The sequence below is a fragment of the Rhinoraja longicauda genome, chromosome 34, assembly GCF_053455715.1.
Source record: "Rhinoraja longicauda isolate Sanriku21f chromosome 34, sRhiLon1.1, whole genome shotgun sequence".
Classification (NCBI taxonomy): Eukaryota; Metazoa; Chordata; class Chondrichthyes; order Rajiformes; family Arhynchobatidae; genus Rhinoraja; species Rhinoraja longicauda.
Window position 1 is genome coordinate 13,402,628 of NC_135986.1, and position 23,364 is coordinate 13,425,991.

The following is a 23,364-nucleotide window of genomic DNA, read 5'->3' on the forward strand; positions in this document are numbered from 1 at the left end:
ACTTAGAGTGTGTCTGGGGAGAGAGAGAATGGGGGGGTCTGAGAATGGGGACTGGGGAGGGGGGACAACATGGGTCGTTGCGGAGGGGGCTTGGTGGTGGGGGAAAGAGGGGTACTGGGGAAAAGGGGAGGTCCCCCTTCCCCCCTCAACCCCTTCCTCCCCCCTGCTTCCCACCTCCATCCCCACTCCCTCCCCCCTCCTCCCCCAACTCCATCCCCCTCCCTCCCCACCTCCCTCTCACCTCCCCCCCTCTAACTCCAAACCCCTCCCTCCTTCCCCTCCATCACTCCCCACCTCCCTCCACCGTTCCATCCCTCTCCCCCTCCCCTCTCCTTCCACCCTCCCTCCCCCCCCTTCCGGTTACAATGGAAACCCTATGGGGACGGGCCCAACAGGGAAAGAGGGGTATTGGGAAAAGGGGAGGTCCCCCTCCCTCCCCCCCGGACGACAAACGAACTGCTGGTAAGCGTGCGCCCTTGTCAATGGAGACAATCGGTGCCGCCCATTTCGAGTGTTGAACGGGTTCTCTGATTTTCTCTTCCTGTAGGCGATCTAATTCACGATGAACGCGATCGCGACGGGCCAGCGGCACTGGTCGAGCCTTCATGGATTTCGGTGGTACAGCCGGGTCGATGTAGATGTCGACTTCGACGCCCTTGAAGTTCCGCTTTGAAGAGGTCACCGTATTTGGAGAGGAGGCGATCATTCACATTGACATGGTTCACCTCCTGCCAGTTGAGTCGCAGAACTTTCATCCACTCACGGCCAAGTAGGCTTGGTCCCGCCCTCTTCGCTACCAGCAACTTGAGCGTCGCTGTTTGCTGGTTGTGAGAGACGGGCACCGAACATTCTCCCAACAATTTCACTTTCTCTCCAGTACGGAGAAGCACGGTGCTATCACGAAGGCGTAACCTTTCACCTTTTCGCCTCTGGTCCTTCCACGTCTCTTCACTGATAAGCGTAACTCGGGCTCCGGTATCGATTTGCATGGGGATAGTATTTCCCCCCACGCACACGTCCACAGTGAAAGGAATAACTTTCTTCTTCTCACTTTTAATATGATAAAGACCATACACATCACCTTCCTCAGTCAATTGGTGGCTTTTTCCGGCTGACTGTTTTTCTGCTGTTTTTTCCTTCCACTCTGAGCATTTTTCCCACTCGACTTGCACAACCGTGAGAAATGCCCCTTTTTCCCGCAGTTAAAACAATCCACCTCGTTCGCTGTATAGTCGTTCCGGTCAGCGTGGGGAGAGCCACCACAGCGATAATACGAAGATCCTCTCACGGTTACCCGCTTGGGCTGACCACTGTGAGTCCCCCTTGATTTCGCGATTTTGTTTATCGCTTCACTTGGCTTTTATTTCCCGTCACGGAGATCAACCGTGTTGCGGTCTGCCGTCTCCATAGCAGTGGCGACACCGAGTGCCTTGTCGAAATCCAGCGTGGCTTCCGACAATAATCGACGCTGAATGCGGTCATCATCAATCCCACAGACCAAACGATCACGTAACATTTCATTGAGATTCGAACCATAAGCACAATGTTCAGCGAGGTGATGTACCTCGGCCACATAATCCGCGACTGACTCACCCGGTTGACGATGACGAGAGTTGAATTTGTAAAGCTGGACGATTACCAACGGTTTCAGGACCTTGTGATTCGTGACTGTTGACACAATCCCAGAATATTCGACTTGCCCAGGTTTCTGTGGAGCAAGTAAACTCGAGACGAGTCTGTACGTTGGTCCTCCACACATGGAAAGCAAGATGGCCCTCTTCATTCCTGCATCTGTAATGTCGATGGCGAGGAAGTAATGTTCAATGCACTGGGCGTACTGCATCCAGTCGCCCTGTGCAACATCAAAGTCCCCTATTGAGCCAAAGATAGCCACGGAAGCCATAACAGCAAATCACCAGACGAAACTTCAAAACAAGTTTATCCTCGTCGCCAATTAATGATACGTTCTACTCAGTATCATTCTCAAAAGCTCGCATTGCGTGAGAGACCAAAACAACATACGTCTGGACACAAGATCGCCATTTTAACTCTGTGTGTATTTTAGCAAATGCGCAGGCACAGCTTTACCATATTGTTGCATGTATACATCACATAGCAGCTTTACCATATTGTTGCATGTATACATCACATCGACAGGACAGTGACATCCAGTCCGAAATCTTAAACTATATGCTCTTAAGGTTTAGTATTGTAAAATAATGTTTCTCTAACTGTCCTGCTTCAGCGCCGAACGCTCCAAAGGAGACGATGCCATGCCCCTGCTTGAACCTGGGGCACAGCTGCCTGGGAAAGACAGCTAGACCTCTGCCAGGACAGAGCTGAGAAAAACTTTCGACTACACTTTGGTCGGAAGAGAGGCACCCCAGAGGTTGCTGCATCTCTACGCTCTGTTGCAGATTACGCTATTGATTTTCGAACCATTGCTTCAGAGAGCGGTTGCTGTGATACCGCTCTGTTCAGTATCTTCATCCATGGCCTCAATGAGAACCTGAAACAGAGAAACATAGTAAAATACATGCAGGAGGAGACCATGTGGCCCTTCGAGCCAGCACCACCATTGATTGTGATCATTGCTGATCACCCACAATCAGTAACCCGTGCCTGACTTCTCCCCATATCCTTCGATTCTGCGAGCCTCAAGAGCTCTATCACACTCTCTTTTAAATTTATCAAGTGAATTGGCTTCTACTGCCTTCTGCGGCAGAAAATTCTACAATTTCACAACTCTCTGGGTGAAAAAGGTTTTTTCGCATCTCAATTTTCAATGGCATCCCCTTTATTCTTAGACTGTGGCCCCTGGTTCTGGACTCCCCCAACATTGGGAACAAAATTCCTGCGCCCTCTTGTCCAGTCATTTTATAATTTTATATGGTTCAGCAGGCAGTGAAGAATGCTAATAGCATGTTGGCCTTCGTAACGAGAGGATTTGAGTAAAGGAGCAAGTCATGGTGAGACCACATCTGGAGTATTGTAGAAAGTCCCGGTGAGATCACATCTGGAGTATTGTGCCCAGTTTAGATCTCCTAATTTGAGGAAGGACGGCCTTGCTATTGAGTCAGTGCAGTGTAGGTTCATGCCTGGGATGGAGGGACTGTCATATGAGGAAAGATTAGAAAGAATGGGTTTGTATTCACTGCAGTTTGGAAGGATGAGAGGGGATCTTATCGCGACGTATAAAATTATAAAAGGACTGGACATGCTAGATGCAGGAAAAATGTTCCAAATGTTGGAGTCCAGAACCAGGGGCCACAGTATAACAATAAAGGGAAGGCCATTTAAAACTGAGATGAGAAGAAACTTTTTCACCCAGAGAGTTGTGCAATTGTGGAATTAACTGCCACATGAGGCACTGGAGGCCAATTCACTGGATGCATTTGAAAAAGAGTTAGATAGAGCTCCTGGGGCAAGTGAATCAGTGGATATGGGGAGACGGCAGGCACAGGTTACTGATTGTTGATGATCAGCCACGATCCCAATGAATGGCGGTGCTGGTTCCAAGGACCAAATGGCGTCCGCCTGCACCTATTTTCTATGTTTCTACGTTCTATGTTTCTATATTTCTATAAGATACAGCAGGTACAGCAGGCAGTGAAGAAAGTAAATGCCATGTTGGCCTTCCTAACCAGAGGATTTGAGTGTAGGAGTAAAGAGGTTCTTTTCCTTTCGTGGAGGGCCCTGGTGAGACCACACCTGGAGTATTGTGTGCAGTTTTGGTCTCCTAATTTGAGGAAGGACATCTTTGCTATTGAGGCAGTGCAGAGTAGGTTCACGAGATTAACCTCCGGGATAGCGGGACTGTAATAAAAGGAAAGATTCGAAAGACTGTGTTCGTATTCACTGGAATTTAGATGAGTGGGGATCTTTTAGAAACGCATAAAATTATAAAAGAAGTGGACAAGCTAGATGCAGGGAAAATGTTCCCAATGTCGGGGAGTCCAGAACCAGTGGCCACAGTTTAAGAATAAAGGGGAGGCCATTTAAAGCTGAGGTGAGGAAAAGCGTTTTCACCCAGGGAGGATATTTGTAGCGATCTCACGGCACGACCAAAAATAAAACAGAAAATTAAGGAAACTACATAGTTTCAGGGCTTCTCACTGGAACCATAAAAGAAGGTTCGAAATATTGCAATTACTAGACCTTCAGCAATAAGCTAAGTGTTGGGGGACCTTAACGGACCAGACAGCTTATGTGGAAGGAAATAGATGGACAATATTTCAGAATTAAGATTGTTCCGGATGCGAAACGTCGTATTTCCATGTCCTCCGCACATGCTGCCCAATGAGCTGAGTTCGTCCAGCACTTTAAGTTCTTGTACCATAAAGCGGAACTCACTACTCATGTTGAAAATTATTTGTCTCGCGTTACTTCCAAAAAAAATTGCTTAGGATTTTATATTTCCACATCTGCACCCAGAGACATGGAGTCAGACAGCATCGAAGACGTCCCCTCGACCCAGCAGGTCCATGCCGATCCATACGCCCAATACGTCAATCTCATTTGTCTGCTTATGGCCAATATCATCCGAAACCTTTCCTGCCCGCTTATTTGTCCAAATCTATTGTAAATATAATTATTGTACCTGTCTCGTCTACTTCCGCTCGCAGCTATTTCCTTATACCCAGCGCCCTCTGGTTGAACACGTTGTCCCTCCTATCCTCAATAAATCGTTCCCCCTGAATGTGTGTCTCTTTTTCTTGTTCTGGGTATTAACCGGATTTTATCACCTCAGGATTTAATACACCGCTACATGATCACATGTCGAACTCCGCACTGTCACCTCTTACATTTACGCACTGAACCTGGCCACATATTAATATTTCCTGTGATTCTCTAAATTGCCCAATTGCGATTTACCAATGAACTTTTCTTTGAGCGGGGTAATAAAAAAAAAGGCAATAAGAAAATAGGCTGTGATCAATGCAATGATGACCTTTCTTTTATTAGGTCTCTTCCCCGGGGCGCAGCTCGGCCGCGGGGGCTTCCATCGTCCGCGGGGCCTTCCACCGCCCGGCTCGGCTCGGCCGCTGGACTTAACACCGCCGGCGCGGTTCGGCTGCGGGACCTAACAGTGCCCGGCGCGGCTCGGCCGCGGGGTCTTCAATCGCCCGGTACGGCCGCGGGACGTTTCAGCGCTCAGTGCGGCACGGCCGCGGGGCCTTCCATCGCCCGGCCCGGCGCGGCTCGGCCGCTGGACTTAACATCGCCGGCGTGACTCGGCCGCGGGACGTTTCAGTGCCCGGTGCGACTCGGCCGCGGGGCCTTCCATCTCCTTGCGAGGGCTGTACGTGTCGGTAGCCTCGGCAGGGGTCGAGCTGCCTGTCCGTGGGCGTGGGGGGAAGAGAGTGGAAGTTTTGTTGCCTTCCATCACAGTGAGGGGGAGTTTGGAGTCACTGTGATGGATGTTTGCGTTGGGGTCGTGTGTCCTGGGTTCTTTTCTTTTTTGTTGTGTTTTGTGACTGCTGTAATTTCGTTCGGTATCTGTACCGAATGACAATAAAGTTCTGTATACTGTATACTTATTCTAGATGACCATCTGTACTAGATGGGGACCATGGTGAGGGCCACAGTAAAGCATCGTCAGAAATTGTGACCCGATTGCCGTTCATGACGTTGCCAGGCAATGGTCTGATCATTGTCCTGGGAAGGAAGGAAGGAAGGCAGGCAGGCAGGCAGGCAGGCGGGCAGGCAGGCGGGCAGGCGGGCGGGCAGGCGGGCGGGCAGGCGGGCGGGCGGGCGGGCGGGCGGGCGGGCAGGCGGGCAGGCGGGCTGGCGGGCTGGCGGGCGGGCGGGCGGGCGGGCAGGCGGGCAGGCAAAGTACAGCGAAATTAAAGCAGTCCAGATGATGCAATCACACACAGCAGACAGTACAAAGGATAAACCTTTATCCATCACAAGCTAAACCTAATCTACTGAATTAAACAAACTGACCTCTAGTACAATATAGACAAAACAATGACAATACGGCCAAGGCAGTGTACAGTGCAATCAAGACAGCAAGTTATTGCACAGCAATGAGAGCTAACATATTGCAAATGCATCGGTAGTGCCGTTTTTTTAAAAATAAAAGAAATAATGTAATTAAATATAAGTTGCGGTCGGGTGTAACATGTAATAAGTTTAGCAAATGTTAAGCAATATAAGTGCAGTAGGATGTAAACATGTATTAAATTGAGGCTTATGTTTTCTGACAAGTAACTGACAGTGTTCCGATCAGTTCCGTTCCTTCCATTCAGTTTTATGTGAGTGTCTGGCAGTGTTCAGCTCACGTATGACGCTGGGGTAGAAGCTGTTCTTGAGTCTATTAGTCTGTAATGTAATGGACCTGAACCGTCTACGTGAGGGCAGCAGTTCGAGCAGCTGATGACCAGGGTGGGGTGGATGTTGGCTGCTCTGCTGAGGCAGCGGGCGGAGTAAAGTTCCTCTAGAGAGCGCAGTGGGCAACCAATGATTCTCTTTGCAGAGTTGATAATATCCTCTTCGCAGTTCACACTGCCACACAGCTTTGTGTCATCTGCAAACTTGCTAGTGTTACTTCTAATTCTTACATCCAAATCATTAATATATATGGTAAATAATTGCGGCCTCAACACCGAAACTTGCAGCGTTCCACTCGCCACTGCCTGCCATTCTGAAAAATACTTCTTTACTCCTACTCTTTCCTTCCTGTCTGCCAACCAATTATCTATCCATGTCAACACCCTACCCTCAATAAAATGTGCTCCGATATCTCTCACCAATCTCCCGTGTGGGACTTTATCAAAGGCTTTCTGAAAGTCTAGATACACTATATCCATTGGCTCCCCTTCGTCCATTTTAATTGTCACATCCTCAAAGTATTCCAGAAGATTAGTCAAGCATGATTTCCCTTTCATAAATCCATGCTGACTTGGATTTATCCTTTGTGTAGGAAAATAAATGTAGATGCTGGGACAAATCGAAGTTATCAGAAAATGGTGGAGTAACTCAGCGGGTCAGGCAGCGTCTCTGGAGAGAAGGAATGGGTATAGTTTCGGGTCGAGACCCTTCTTTAGACTGATGTCAGGGGGGAGGGATAAAGAAAGGATATAGGTGGAGACAGGAAGACAGTGGGAGAACTGGGAATGGGGATGGGAAGAGAGGGACAGAGGAGTTATCTAAACTTAGAGAAGTCAATGTTTTATACCGCTGGGCTGTAAACTGCCCAAGCGAAATATGAGGTGCTGTTCCTCCAATTTGCGGTGGGCCCCACTATGACACTGGAGGAGGCCCATGACAGAAAAGTCAGACTTGGAGTGGGATGGGTAGCTGAAATGCTCAGCCGCCGTAAGGTCAGGTTGGTTAAGGTGGACTGAGCGAAGTTGTTGAGCGAAACGATCGCCGAGCCTGCGTTTGGTCTCGCCGATGTTGGGAAGATGACATATGGAACAGCGGATACAATAGATAAGGTTGGAGGAGGTGCGGGGAAACCTCTGCCTCACCTGGAAAGGCTGTTTGGGTACTTGGATGCAGCCGAGGGGGGAGGTAAAGGGACAGGTGTTGCATCTCCTGCGGTTGCAGGGGAAAGTGACTAGGGAAGGGGTGGTTTGGGTAGGAAGGGACAAGTGGACCACGGAGGTACGGAGGGAACGATCTCCGCGGAAAGCAGAAAGGGGAGGAAATGGAAAGTTGTGGCCAGTATTGGAATCTCGTTAGAGGTGACGAACATTTTGGAGGATAATTGGTTGTATACGCTGGCTGATTGGGTGGAAGGTGATGACAAGTGGGACTCTATCCTTGTTACGAATGGGGGGAGGTGGAGCAAGAGCGGAGCTGCGGGATATAGAAGAGGCCCGAGTAAGAATCTCATCTATAATGGAAGAGGGGAAGCCCCGTTTCCAAAAGAACGAGGACATCTCTCATGCCCCAGTGTGAAACACCTTATAATGGGAGCAGATGCGGCGTAGACTGAAGAATTGGGAGTAGGGGATAGACTTTTTGCACGAGACAGGGTGGGAAGAAGTTTAGTCAAGATAGCTGTGGGAGTCAGTGGGTTTTGTAGTGGATGTCGGTCACTAGTCTGTCTCCTGTGATGGAGATGGTGAGGTCCAGAAACGGTAGGAAGATGTCAGAGATAGTCCAGGTATATTTAAGAGCAGGATAGAAATTAGTGGAGAAATGTATGGTCAGTGAGTTCTGCATGGGTAGAAAGCCGTTGGAAGTAGCCGTTGCCGAGGTCCACCACCTCTTCGGGGCCACCACCGCCGCCGCCGACTTCCAAGGCCTCCCTGGGGCCGATGCCGCCGACTTCCACCAGGCGACAACCGCCGTTGCCGCCAGCCTTTGCCGCCTCCCCGGGGCCAACATCGCCGACCTCCGCCGCCTCCCTGGGGCCACCACGGCCGCTACCTACGACTTCCAAGGCCTTCCTGATGCTACAACCGCCGCTGCCGCCGACCTCCGCCGCCTCCCAGGGGCCACTATCATCGCTACTGCCGACCTCCGCCTCCTCCCGGGGCCACCACCGCCGCTGCCGCCGACTTCCAAGGCCACTTTACGGCCGTTGCCGCCGACCCTCACCGCCTCCTCGATGGCGCCGACCCTCGCTTCCTCCCCGGCTTTCCGCTGACCGGGCCGATCGACGCTTCCCCCGCTGACCTGGGCTCCAGTTCCCCGCGGGCGTCCACCAGCGACTGTGTTGACTCTCGCCGCTCCATCGCCTAGCAGACGGCCGCAGCTGTCGCCGTACCCGGTTCACAGACAGCATCGGGCCCACAGTCCCCTCGAGGCAGTCCCACAGCGCGGGGTTTGACTCCGCTGGGCCCACCTCCTCCTCCAGAGAACCTTAACAGGTGTTCCACTGGGTCTCCCCCTTATTCCTCTAGTCAGGCAGCCCAAGCTACTCCCCACCCATACATAGGTCCTCATGCACCCCTCCGCTCTTATTGAAACATATAAGATAATTAGGGGATTGGACACATTAGAGGCAGGAAACATGTTCCCAATGTTGGGGGAGTCCAGAACAAGGGGCCACAGTTTAAGAATAAGGGGTAGGCCATTTAGAACGGAGATGAGGAAGAACTTTTTCAGTCAGAGAGTGGTGAAGGTGTGGAATTCTCTGCCTCAGAAGGCAATGGAGGCCAGTTCGTTGCATGCTTTCAAGAGAGAGCTGGATAGAGCTCTTAAGGATAGCGGAGTGAGGGGGTATGGGGAGAAGGCAGGAACGGGGTACTGAGTGATCAGCCATGATCGCATTGAATGGCGGTGCTGGCTCGAAGGGCTGAATGGCCTACTCCTGCACCTATTGTCTATTGTCTATTGTCTATTGTCTATTGTCTACCACCCCCCCCCCGCCAAACATCGCCCCCAGTTCCATCAGTTCCCCTGCCTGCATCTGACCCCAACCTCCACAATTGCTGGGTGTTCACGATCCCCCCTGACCTCCTCCTTTGAGATACCGAACGGTTTGTCCTCAGCAGAGGCCTCACCTTTGTTCCCCTCCGCCCCCACATCAAAGAGTCCCGGGTCCGCCACGATGTGGAGCTCTTCATCCGTGGCCTCCGCCTCCGAGCCTTTTTCCATGGGAAGGAGTCCTCACCACCCAGTGATGACCCCTTCTCCCGTCTCCAGCGGATCCCCTCCTCTTGGACTCCCCTGGTTGGCCAACTACCCTCATTAGAACTTGTCATTTCCAACCGCCGGCGTGACATTAACCGCCTCAAATTCTCCACACCCCTGACCCACACCAACCTCTCCCCTCCTGAACGTACAGCCCTTCACTGACTCTGCAACAACCATGACTTAGTCATAAAACCCGCCGACAAGGGAGGGTCCGTGGTAGTCTGCCGTGTTGACCTCTACCGGACCGAGGTCAGACGATAACTCAGACAGCTCCTCCTACTTATCCTTGGACAATGGCCCCACCGACGAGCACCAAACCTTAATCATTAACACCATCACTGATATCACCAATTCCGGCGCCCTGCCCTCTAATACAATAGACAATAGTCAATAGACAATAGACAATAGGTGCAGGAGTAGGCCATTCAGCCCTTCGAGCCAGCACCGCCATTCAATGCGATCATGGCTGATCACTCTCAATCAGTACCCCGTTCCTGCCTTCTCCCCATACCCCCTCACTCCGCTATCCTTAAGAGCACTATCCAGCTCTCTCTTGAAAGCATCCAACGAACTGGCCTCCACTGCCTTCTGAGCCAGAGAATTCCACACCTTCACCACTCTCTGACTGAAAAAGTTCTTCCTCATCTCCGTTCTAAATGGCCTACCCTTTATTCTTAAACTGTGGCCCCTTGTTCTGGACTCCCCCAACATTGGGAACATGTTTCCTGCCTCTAATGTGTCCAATCCCCTAATTATCTTTTATGTGTTTCAATAAGATCACCCCTCAACCTTCTAAATTCCAATGGATACAAGCCTAATTGCTCCAGCCTTTCAACATACGACAGTCCCTCCATTCCGGGAATTAACCTAGTGAACCTACGCTGCACGCCCTCCAACCTTTTCGTTCCCCAGCCCCGTACGGCCTGATTTTATTTTCATTTTCTCCCTAAAGTCCACAAACAGAACTGTCCTGGTAGACCCATTGTTTCTGCCTGTTCATGTCCCACAGAATTGATTTACACCTACATCGACTCCATCCTACCACCCCCGGTCAAATCCCTCCCCACCGATGTCCAGGCATGAGGCAGGAGCTGGCCAAAATTGAATGGAAGGAGGCACTAGCAGGGAAGACGGTGGAACAGCAATGGCAGGTATTCCTGGGAATAATGCAGAAGTTGCAGGATCAATTTATCCCAAAGAGGAGGAAAGATTCTAAGGGAAGTAAGAGGCATCCGTGGCTGACAAGGGAAGTCAAGGACAGCATAAAAATAAAAGAGAAGAAGTATAACATAGCAAAGAATAGTGGGAAGCCAGAGAATTGGGACTCTTTTAAAGAGCAACAGAAGATAACTAAGAAGACAAAACGGGGAGAAAAGATAAGGTACGAGGGTAAACTAGCCAATAATATAAAGGAGGATAGCAAAAGCTTTTTTAGGTATGTTAAAAGGAAAAAAATAGTCAAACCAAATGTGGGTCCCTTGAAGACAGAAGCAGGGGAATTTATTATGGGGAACAAGGAAATGGCAGACGAGTTGAACGGTAGTTTAGATCTGTCTTCACTAAGGAAGATACAAGCCATCTCCCAGATGTTCCAGTGGCAAGTGGTCCTAGGGTGACGGAGGAACAGAAGAAAATCCACATTAAGCAGGAAATAATGTTGGGTAGACTGATGGGACTGATAGTCTGCATCCCAGAGTACTTAAGGAGTTGGCGCTAGAAATTGTGGACACATTGGTGATCATTTTCCAATGTTCTATAGATTCAGGATCGGTTCCTGTGGATTGGAGGGTAGATAATGTCGTCCCACTCTTTAAGAAAGGAGGGAGAGAGAAAACGGGAAATTATAGACCAGTTAGTCTGACATCAGTGGTGGGGAAGATGCTGGAGTCAATTATAAAAGACGAAATTAGGAGCATTTGGATAGTAGTAACAGGATCGTTCCGAGTCAGGATGGATTTACGAAGGGGAAATCATGCTTGACTAATCTTCTGGAATCCTTTGAGGAATTAACTAAGAAAAGTGACAGGGGAGAGCCGGTGGATGTGGTGTACCTCGACTTTCAGAAAGCTTTCGACAAGGTTCCACTTAGGAGAATAGTGGGCAAAATTAAAGCACATGGTATTGGAGGTAGGGTACTGACATGGAAAGAAAATTGGTTGACAGACAGAAAGCAAAGAGCGAGGATAAATGGGTCCCTTTCAGAATGGCAGGCAGTGACTAGTGGGGTTCCGCAAGGCTCGGTGCTGGGACCGCAGCTACTTACAATATACACTAATGACTTGGATTAAGGGATTAAAAGTACCATTAGCAAATGTGCAGATGATACAAAGCTGGGTGGTAGTGTGAACTGTGAGGAAGATGTTATGTGGTTGCAGGGTGACTTGGACAGGTTGTGTGAGTGGGCGGATGCATGGCAGATGCTGTTTAATGTGGATAAGTGTGAGGTTATCCACTTTGATGGTAAGAATAGGAAGGCAGATTATTATCTGAATGGTGCCAAGTTAGGAGAAGGGGCGTACAACGAGATCTGTGTGTCCTGTTGCATCAGTCACTGAAAGGAAGCATTCAGGTACAGCATGCAGTGAAGAAAGCCAATCGAATGTTGGCCTTCATAACGGAGTTGTGAGGAGTTGAGTATAGGAGCAAAGAGGTCCTTCTGCAGTTTTACAGGGCCATAGTGAGACCGCACCTGGAGTACTGTGTGCAGTTTTGATCACCAAATTTGAGGAAGGATATTCTTGCTATTGATGGCGTGCAGCGTAGGTTTACCATGTTAATTCCCGGAATGGCGGGACTGTCCTATGTTGAAAGACTGGAGCGGCTAGGCTTGTATACACTGGCATTTAGAAGGATGAGAGGGGATCTTATCGAAACATATAATATTATTAAGGGGTTGGATACGTTAGAGGCAGGAAACATGTTCCCAATGTTAGGGGAGTTCAGACCCAGGGGCCAAATTTTAAAAATAAGGGGTAGTCCATTTCGAACGGAGATGAGGAAAACCCTTTTCAGTCGGAGAGTTGTAAATCTGTGGAATTCTTTGCAACAGAAGGCAGTGGAGGCCAGTTCTCTGAAAGCATTCAAGAGAGACCTAGATAAGGATAGCGGAGGATAGCGGAGTCAGGGGGTATGGGGAGAAGGCAGGAACGGGGTACTGATTGAGAATGTAAGAAAATAACTGCAGATGCTCGTACAAATCGAAGGTATTTATTCACAAAATTCTGGAGTAACTCAGCAGGTCAGGTAGCATCTCAGGAGAGAAGCAATGGGTGACGTTTCCGGTGGAGACCCTTCCTCAGACTGATGTCAGGGGCTGGTCAAAGGAAGGATATAGGTGGAGACAGGAAGACAGTTGGAGTTCTGGGAAGGGGAGGGGAAGAGAGGGACAGAGGAACTATCTAAAGTTGGAGAAGTCAATGTTCATACCGCTGGGCTGCAAGCTGCCCAGGCGAAATATGAGGTTCTGTTCCCTCCAATTTCCGGTGGGCCGCATTATGGCACTGGAGGAGGCCCATGACAGAAAGGTGAGACTGGGAGTCGGAGGAGGAGTTGAAGTGCTCAACCACAGGGAGGTCAGGTTGGTTAAGGCGGACTGAGCGAAGGTGTTGAGCGAAGCGATCGCCGAGCCTGCGTTTAGTTTCGCCGATGTAAAGAAGTTGACATCGAGAGCAGCGGATGCAATAGATGAGTTTGGAGGAGGTGCAGGTGAACCTCGTTCTCACCTCGATAGACTGTTTCGGTCCTTGGATGGAGTTGAGGGCGGGGGGGTAAAGGGACAGGTGTTGCTTCTCCTGCAGCTGCAGGGGAAAGTGCAAGGGGATGGGGTGTTTTGGGTAGCCTTCACTGAGGAAGACACAAGCAATCTCCCAGATGTATTAGGAGACAGAGGATCTCGGGCGACGGTGAATCCGAAGGAAATCCACATTAGTCAGGAAATGGAGTTGGGTAGACTGATGTGAATGAAGGCTAATAACTCCCCAGGGCCTGATGGGCTGCATCCCAGGGTATTCAGGGAGGTGGCTCTAGAAATCGTTGACGTATTGGTGATCATTTTCCAATGTTTTATGGATTCTGGACCTGTGAATTGGAGGGTAGCTAATGTTACCCCACTTTTTAAGAAAGGAAGCAGAGAAGAAGCAGGGAACGATAGACCAGTTATCCTGACATCGGTGGTGTGGAAGAAGCTGGAGTCAATTATTAAAGATGTAATAGCGGCGCATTCGGATAGCAGTAACAGGATCGGTTCCAGCCCGCATGGATTTATGAATGGGAAATCTTGCTTGACTAATCTTCTGGAATTTTTTGAGGAAGTGAGTGGGCAGATGCATGGCAGATGCAATATAATGTGTCTCGTCCCCAAGCCCCTTGATCTTGGACTGGAGACCTCCATCTGCGGATGGATATTCAATGTCCTGACGGGCAGGCCCCAGGTAGTGAGAATTGGCAGCCACACCTCTTCCTCGCTGATCCTCAACACAGGCACACCACAGGGCTGTGTGCTCAGTCCTCTCCTATACTCCCTTGGAATATTACAGCTGAGGTGACCCGTTGTCTTGTCAAATACATTTAGAAACATAGATAGAAACATAGAAAATATGTGCAGGAGTAGGCCATTCGGCCCTTCGAGCCTGCACCGCCATTCAATGTGACCATGGCTGATCATCCAGCTCAGTAGCCTGTACCTGCCTTTTCTCCATACCCCCTGAACCCTTTAGCAAAAAGGGCCACATCTAACTCCCTCTTAAATATAGCCAATGAACTGGCCTCAACTACCTTCTGTGGCAGAGAATTCCACAGACTCACCACTCTCTGTGTGAAGAAATGTTTTCTCATCTCGGTCCTAAAAGACTTCCCCATTATCCTTAAGCTGTGACCCCTGGTTCTGGACTCCTCCAACATCAGGAACAATCTAGCCTCTCCAACCCCTTAAGAATTTTATATGTTTCTATAAGATCCTCCCTCAGTCTTCTAAATTCCAGCGAGTACAAGCCCAGTCAATCCAGTCTTTCCTCATATGAAAGTCCCGCCATCCCAGGGATCAATCTGGCGAACCTTCTCTGTACTCTTTCTAAGGCAAGAACGTCTTTCCTCAGGTTAGGAGACCAAAACTGCACACAATACTCCAGGTGCGGTCTCACCAAGGCCCTGAACAACTGCAGCAGAACCTCCCTGCTCTTAAACTCAAATCCTCTTGCTATGAATGCTAACATACCATTTGCTCTCTTCACTGCCTGCTGTACCTGCATGCTTGCATTCAATGACTGGTGCACCATGACACCCAGGTCACGTTGCATCTCCCCTTCTCCCAATCGGTCACCATTCAGGTAATACTCTGCTTTCCTGTTCTTGCCGCCAAAGTGGATAACCTCACATTTATCCACACTATATTGCATCTGCCATGCATTTGCCCACTCGCCTAATCTATCCAAGTCACTCTGCAGCCTCCTAGCATCCTCCTCGCAGCTAACACTGCCACCCAGCTTCGTGTCATCCGCAAACTTAGAGATGTTGCATTCAATTCCCTCGTCCAAATCATTAAATAACTGGGGTCCCAGCACTGAGCCTTGCGGTACCCCACTAGTCACTGCCTGCCATTTCGAAAAGGACCCGTTTATTCCTACTCTTTGCTTCCTGTCTGCCAACCAATTTTCTATCCACCTCAACACTGAAATTTCAATACCGTGTGCTTTAAGTTTGTACACCAATCTCCTATGTGGGACCTTGTCGAAGGCCTTCTGAAAGTCCAGATATAACACATCGACTGGTTCTCCCTTATCCACTCTACTAGTTGCATCCTCGAAAAATTCTATAAGATTTGTCAGACATGATTTGCCTTTGGTAAATCCATGCTGACTTTGTCCGATGATTTCACCACTTTCCAAATGTGATGCTATCACATCTTTAATAACTGACTCTAGCATTTTCCCCACTACCGATGTTAGGCTAACTGGTCTATAATTCCCCGTTTTCTCTCTCCCTCCCTTTTTTAAAAGTGGGGTTACATTAGCTACCCTCCAGTCCTCAGGAACTACTCCAGAATCTAAAGAGTTTTGAAAAATTATCACTAATGCATCCAATATTTCGGAGGCTACTTCCTTAAGCACTCTGGGATGCAGTCTATCTGGCCCTGGGGATTTATCTGCCTTTAATCCATTTAATTTACCTAACACCACTTCCCGACTAACCTGGATTTCCCTCAGTTCCTCCATCTCATTAGACCCCCGGTCCCCCGCTATTTCCGGCAGACGGGTTATGTCTTCCTTAGTGAAGACAGAACCAAAGTATTTGTTCAATTGGTCTGCCATCTCCTTGTTCCCTATGATCAATTCACCTGTTTCCGACTGCAAGGGACCTACATTTGTCTCAACTAATCTTTTTCTCTTGACATATCTATAAAAGCTTTTGCAGTCAGTTTTTTTGTTCCTTGCCAGTTTTCCCTCATAATCTATTTTCCCTTTCCTAATTAAGCCCTTTGTCCTCCTCTGCTGGACTCTTAATTTCTCCCAGTCCTCTGGTATGCTACTTTTTCTGGCTAATCTGTATGCTTCATCTTTTGTTTTAATACTATCCTTGATTTCCCTTGTTAGCCACGGATGCACTACCTTTCCTGGTTTGCTCTTTTGCCAAACTGGGATGAACACTTGTTGTAGTTCATCCATGCGACCTTTAAATGCCTTCCATTGCATGTCCACCGTCAACCCTTTCAGCATCAGTCGCCAGTCTATCTTGGACAATTCACGCTTCATACCCTCAAAGTTACATTTCCTTAAGTTCAGAACACTTGTTTCTGTATTGACTTTGTCACTCTCCATCCTAATGAAGAACTCTACCATATTATGATCACTCTTGCCCAAGGGGCCTCGCACATCAAGACTGCTAACTAACCCTTCCTCATTACTCAATACCCAGTCTAGAATGGCCTGTTCTCTCGTTGGTTCCTCGACATGTTGGTTTAGAAACCCATCTCTCAAACATTCCAAGAAATCCTCTTCCTCAGCACCCCTGCCAGTTTGGTTCACCCAATCTATATGTAGATTGAAGTCACCCATTATAACTGCTGCACGTTTAGTGCACGCATTTCTAATTTCCTGCTTGATGCCATCCCCAACCTCACTACTGCTGTTAGGTGGCCTGTACACACCTCCCACTAGCGTTTTCCGCCCCTTAGTGTTTCGTAGCTCTACCCATATCGATTCCACTTCCTCCAAGCTAATGTCCTTCCTTTCCACTGCTTTAATCTCCTCTCTAACCAGTAACGCTACCCCACCTCCTGTTCCTTTCTGTCTATCCCGCCTGAAAATAGAATATCCCTGGATGTTGAGCTCCCAGCCTTGGTTACCCTGGAGCCATGTCTCCGTAATCCCAACTATATCATAATCATTAATAACTATCTCCACATTTAATTCATCCACCTTATTACGTATACTCCTTGCATTGAGACACAAAACCTTCAGGCTTGTTTTTACAACTCTCTTACCCCTTATACAATTATGTTGAAAAGTGGCCCTTTTTGATTTTTGCCCTGGATTTGTCTGCCTGCCACTTTTACTTTTCACCTTGCTACATGTTGCTTCTACCCTCATTTTACACCGCTCTGTCTCTCTGCTCCTGCTCCCAACCCCCTGCCACATTAGTTTAAATCCTCGCCGACAGCACTAGCAAACACTCCCCCTAGGACATTGGTTCCATTCCCGCTCAGGTGCAGACCGTCCTGTTTGTACTGGTCCCACCTCTCCCAGAACTGGTTCCAATGTCCTAAAAATTGGAATCCCTCCCCCTTGCACCATTTTTCAAGCCACGTATCCATCTGAAATATTCTCCTATTCGTGCTCTGACTAGCACGTGGCACTGGTAGTAATCCAGAGATTATTACCTTTGAGGTCCTACTTTTAAGTTTATCTCCTAGCTCTCTAAATTGGAATCCCTCCCCCTTGCACCATTTTTCAAGCCACGTATCCATCTGAAATATTCTCCTATTCGTGCTCTGACTAGCACGTGGCACTGGTAGTAATCCAGAGATTATTACCTTTGAGGTCCTACTTTTAAGTTTATCTCCTAGCTCTCTAAATTCTATCTGTATACTTTCCCACCTCATTCTTCTCTGGGCGTACCCCTGGCTTTCCTTTCTTTTTCTTTCCATATCTTTTTCCATCTCCCTTATCTCTATCTCTAAGCGCTTTATGGATGCCTCTATTTCCCTTCTACACTCCCTTGTTCTTTCCCCATCACTTTCTAATTCTGCTTCATTCTCACAGTTTTGCCTTCTCTCTGACGCCTGCTGATTACATGCCTGTGTTTCTGTGTTGCTGTCTCCCTCATACTCCTCATTTGCTCCTTGACGGGTCCCATAAATCTTTCTGTCCTTGCGGTCCCTGAGGTCCTGCAGCCTTTTGATGTCTGCTTCTAGTTCCGGTGCATTCGATTTATTCACAAAATGCTGGAGCAACTCAGCAGGTCAGGCAGCATCTCGGGAGAAAAGGAATGGGTGACGTTTCGGGTCGAGACCCTTCTTCAGACTCCGATGCTTCTTGCTTCATCCTTTCCTTTTCGCACTGCCCCCTTCTCTATCTATATTCCTTTATGTCTTGCTCATCGTTCCAAGTTGTGACTTCTCCCTCTATCTCCACTATTCCCTTTTACCAAAGGGCACTGCTTTGTTCCGTCCTGGCCGGAAGAGGGGAGGGGGATACCCAGGGTCCCTTAGGCTGGGGTACAGAGTTGATTTTTTCTCCTGAAGCTCCTGACTTTCATGCTGTTTTGGGGGTCTTTCACCCTTCTTTGGGTGGTATTCTTTTCCTGCTATGCTTTCCGCAGCCTTTCTCCTTCTATTCTAAACAATTTAAGTACGTCGAGTTCTTTTTCCTTTTTCGTTACTCGGGTTTCTGATTTATCCTTAGGCTTATAGTTCTTAATTAACACTCCCATTTCATCTCACACATTTATATGAAAATATAAATATATCAGAATTTATATCAAAATTTATATCATATTTATATCATTCCGTGGGCCATTTCGCAACCAATTTTTCGTCCTTTTTCCCATTTCTCAGAGTTTTTTAATATCCTCTTTGGATACGGGGAACTTCCTACTTAGTAGTTCAACTGCAGTTATTTTATTCATTGTATTCGTCTTATGTTAGTGCACTTGATCAGTCAGTTTAAATGCAGTTCTTGTTCTCACTCCGTTCTGTCTCTATAGTCACTATGCTACCTATTACGCTATTTCTATCTTTTATAGTTCTACTATATTCCTTTAATATTTATTCCGAGGCATCGGCAAGCCTGTGATTCCTGCGATTCTTTCAAGATTTATTCTTCGCTTTCCCCCACTAATTAGGTGGCCCAGGTACTTCACCTCTTGTTCCACAAACTGGATTTAGTAAACGTACCTGGGGAACCCAACAGCATGCATATCAACTTTCCTCCAGATTAGGGGAAGCTTTTGAATTAACAAACACATTTAGTGCCTGCCTTACCCAATCCTCATCGGAGCCCAGTCGTGGCCACCAGACTGAACTCCCTTTTATTGGTTCCTTTGGCCAATCAAAATAACAGAACTGAATCATTTTTGTCTTCTCCAATCCCTGGGTTTTCCCTGCCCCCAATGGCCCAGCATTCGCCCCAACGGACTATCAGGCGGAATGCGGGGGTTAGGCTTACCGCCCTTCCCCTCCCTTTTGGGCTTTCCGTTTCCACTGCCCATCCTCCCGATCGGAATTCCCATCCGATCTGTTATCCCTGTCCGACCTCTCCCGTCCGACAGAACCCAATCGCCCGAGTAATACTTAATAGTCACTTTTCTTACCCGGGTCATGTGCACAGAAATTGCTCGATTGGTCCCTTCCTTACTCCAGATTCCCTCTTGTTTCCACGAGTCTCTTGTCCGGATATCACTCGCTCAAACTGCTGATGGCAAGCAAGGAGATCAGAGACTGCTGAAATCAGCAGGGTGCACCTTCCCTTCCTTCCGTGCCTCCGCCAAGCGGCCGCAGTGGCGATCCCGGACGAGCCCCCAAGCTTGTGAGATGTAAATGCGAGTGCTCACAATCACGATGCCAGAGACAAAGTCATGGAAACAAGACACATTTATTCACGAGTCTGCAGAGCCGGGTGCCTCTCCAAACCGAGACACACCGAGACAAAGAGAGTGTCTTCTCTTTATACAATACAACTTTGTTGAATCTCCCTCCCTTTTGCTGAATCCCCCTCCCCTTCGGGCTCCTTCCAATCAGAGCGCTGAGGTGCACAATCTTCTGTACCGCCCCCGGGTACCCCCCCCCCAGATCATACATTGTATGTGCATGGCAATTGGCAGTTCCCCGATCAGGGGTGTATTTGCAATATTCATTTACCTCATTGAGCAAGCGCAGTAGTTATCCACATGACCCTTAGTTACTTTCATGACCCATTTCAACCCATCCCTGCTGCTTAGACACTCTCCTAAATTTACGGCCCTTTGTCCAGCCTGTCTCTATCCCTGTACCACATTATCAGTGCCCCAACGAACTCGGTGGTAGTTCAATCATCCTGTCCCTGATGGTTTAATAGCCCTGTCCTTGGTTGAGTGGTAGTTCAATCGTCCTGTCCCTGGTGGTTTAATCATCCTGTTTCTCACAGTTGTGAATTTGTGGAATTCTCTGCCTCAGAAGGCAATGGAGGCCGATTCACTGCATGCATTCAAAAGAGAGTTAGGTAGAGCTCTTAGGGCTAGCGTAATCAAGGGATATGGGGATAAGGCAGGAATGAGGTAATGATTGTGGTTGATCAGCCATAATCTTTTCGCTGGCTCAAAGGGCCGAATGGACTACTCCTGCACTTACTGTCCATGTATCTATGAAAAGGTTTAGTTTAGTTTAGTTAGTTTAGTTTAGTTTAGATGAAGGTTTATTATTGTCACATGTACTGAGGGACAATGAAAAGATTTGTTTTGCATGTTATCCAAATCGATCAGATACTGTATACCATACATAATCAGTCCAAACTTAAGTACAATAAGAGCATTTGATGGCACTGTGCCTGTAATTGCTAGAATTCAGAAGGATGAGGGTGGACCTCATCGAAATGTATCAACTAATGAAAGACCTGGATAGGGAGGATGTTTCCACCAGTAGAAGAGTCCAGTAGATGTGACGGCCCAGCCCCAGAATTAAAGGATGTGCCTTTAGAAAGGAGATGAGGAGGAACTTCTTCAGTCAGAGGGTGGTGAATCTGTGGAATTGATTGCCAGGGATGATTTTGGAGGCCAAGTCATTGGGTATTTTAAGGCAGAGATTGACAGATTCTTGATTGGTCAGGGTGCCAAGGGTTATGGAGAGGAGGAAGGAGAATGGGGTTGAGGGAAAGATAGATCAGCCAGTGTATTGCCCTTGCTGGGGGGGGGGGGGGGGGGTGGGTATGGCACACAATTTCTCAACTTAACGCAATTACGGGTTGTAAAGCAGCGCAAAGAGCTCCTTAAATGCAATTTTGGAAAATAATGACTACATTACCCAGATGCCACGGGGCGGTAGGTCCCTGTCCGCTGGTGTCACAGGGCAGAGACGCCGGACGTGACGTCTCGCAGTTCTGGCGACCACGGATAAGTTCATCGGCGGGTCGGAGTCGAGCGCTGGGCCGCAGTTTTAAGCAACGCCGAGGAGCAGCCGCGGCTGAGCTCCACAACACAGCGAGTCAACGGGTTAAGGACCAATTCACCCGAGGCTCCGCGGACTAACTACAGGGCGGAGCCGATACGCTGTCAGAATAGAGCGCCTTCTCTGTCGCTTCGCATTGTGGGTAATTAGGCCGCCATTACTTCCTCTGTCCACGGACGGACAGATTGTGAACGGCTTTGGAACGCAACTTGATGGTTGAGACTTTCGAGATCTCATTGGCACGGAATAACAAAGATTTTACAACTTTTGAAAGAAAAAAAAAGTGATTAGCCAGTCATCTCCTTTACTGACCAGTGGGTTCGCACAGAGAGCGATCACCCCGTGCTCCAGGTGCATTAAGGGATCCACTCAGTCAAATGACCAGATGAGACCCCAGACGGTTCACTCCATTGAGAGGCCATTCACGTGCTCTGAATGTGGGAAACGATTCAACCAGCCATCTAGTCTGAAGATCCACCAGCGGGTTCACTCAATGGAGAAACCCTTCACCTGCTCCGAATGTGGGAAGGCATTTACACAATCATCCAAACTCACCATTCACCAGCGAATACACACCGGTGAGAGATCATTCACCTGCTCTGAGTGTGGGAAGGGATTTGCACGATCATCCAAACTCCTCATCCACCAGCGTGCTCACACTGGAGAGAGGCCGTTCATCTGCTCTGAGTGCGGGGAGAGGTTCACTCGGTCATCGGTCCTTCTGTCACACCGACGAATTCACACCGGGGAGAGACCGTTCACCTGCTCTGAGTGTGGGAAGGGATTTAAGCGGTCATCTTGTCTGAAGACCCACCAGCGGGTTCATACTGGGGAGAGACCATTCATCTGCTCTGATTGTGGGGAGAGGTTCACTCAGTCATCGGTCCTTCTGACACACCGACGAATTCACACTGGGGAGAGACCGTATGCTTGTTCTGAGTGCGGGAAGGCATTCAGTCAATCTTCCGCTCTGCAGACACACCAGCGAATACACACCGGGGAGAGACCGTTCACCTGCTCTGAGTGTGGGAAGGGATTCAGCCGATCATTTAGTCTACAGACCCACCAGCGGGTTCACACAGGGGAGAGACCATTCATCTGTGCTGAGTGTGGGAAGGGATTCACTCACTCGTCGAAACTGTTGACACACAGCAACTTCACACTGGGGAGAGACCATACGCTTGCTCCGAGTGCAGAAAGGCATTCAGTCGATCTGCCGACCTGCGGAAGCACCAGCGAATACACACCGGGGAGATGCCATTCACCTGCTCTGAGTGTGGGAAGGGATTCAGACAATCTTGCGACCTGCTGACACACCAGCGGGTTCACACCGGGGAGAGACCGTACGCTTGCTCTGAGTGCGGGAAGGCATTCCGTCGATCGTCCGACCTGCTGGCGCACCAGCGAATACACACCGGGGAGAGACCATTCACCTGCTCTGAGTGTGGGAAGGGATTTGCACGATCATCCAAACTCCTCATCCACCAGCGTGCTCACACTGGAGAGAGGCCGTTCATCTGCTCTGAGTGCGGGGAGAGGGTTCACTCGGTCATCGGTCCTTCTGACACACCGACGAATTCACACCGGAGAGAGACCGTTTTACCTGCTCTGAGTGTGGGAAGGGATTTAGTCGGTCATTTTGTCTGAAGACCCACCAGCGGGTTCACACCGGGAGAGACCATTCATCTGCTCTGATTGTGGGGAGAGGTTCACTCGGTCATCGGTCCTTCTGACACACCGACGAATTCACACTGGGGAGAGACCGTATGCTTGTTCTGAGTGCGGGAAAGCATTCAGTCAATCTTCCAGTCTGCAGACGCACCAGCGAATACACACCGGGGAGAGACCGTTCACCTGCTCTGAGTGTGGGAAGGGGATTCAGCCGGTCATCTAGTCTACAGACCCACCAGCGGGTTCACACAGGGGAGAGACCATTCATTTGTGCTGAGTGTGGGAAGGGATTCACTCACTCATCGAAACTGTTGACACACCAGCAACTTCACACTGGGGAGAGACCCATACGCTTGCCCCGAGTGCAGAAAGGCATTCAGTCGATCTTCCGACCTGCGGAAGCACCAGCGAATACACACCGGGGAGATGCCATTCACCTGCTCTGAGTGTGGGAAGGGATTCAG

At 49.0% G+C, this 23,364-nt stretch overlaps 1 long non-coding RNA gene and 1 pseudogene across 3 annotated transcripts in view; both read left to right on the top strand.

Annotated features, from left to right (window-relative positions):
• Positions 1-23,364, top strand: part of LOC144609491 (uncharacterized) — a 44,862-nt gene that overhangs the window by 16,198 nt on the left and 5,300 nt on the right. The window contains exon 3 of one of the 3 annotated variants that reach the window (XR_013549334.1): positions 548-4,929. The exons of the other annotated variants lie outside the window; for them this stretch is intronic. This is a non-coding gene — a long non-coding RNA (uncharacterized LOC144609491). Of the gene's footprint in view, positions 1-547; positions 4,930-23,364 lie in introns of those variants that run through there. 3 annotated transcript variants of the gene reach the window in all.
• Positions 21,235-22,925, top strand: LOC144609464 (uncharacterized; annotated as a pseudogene).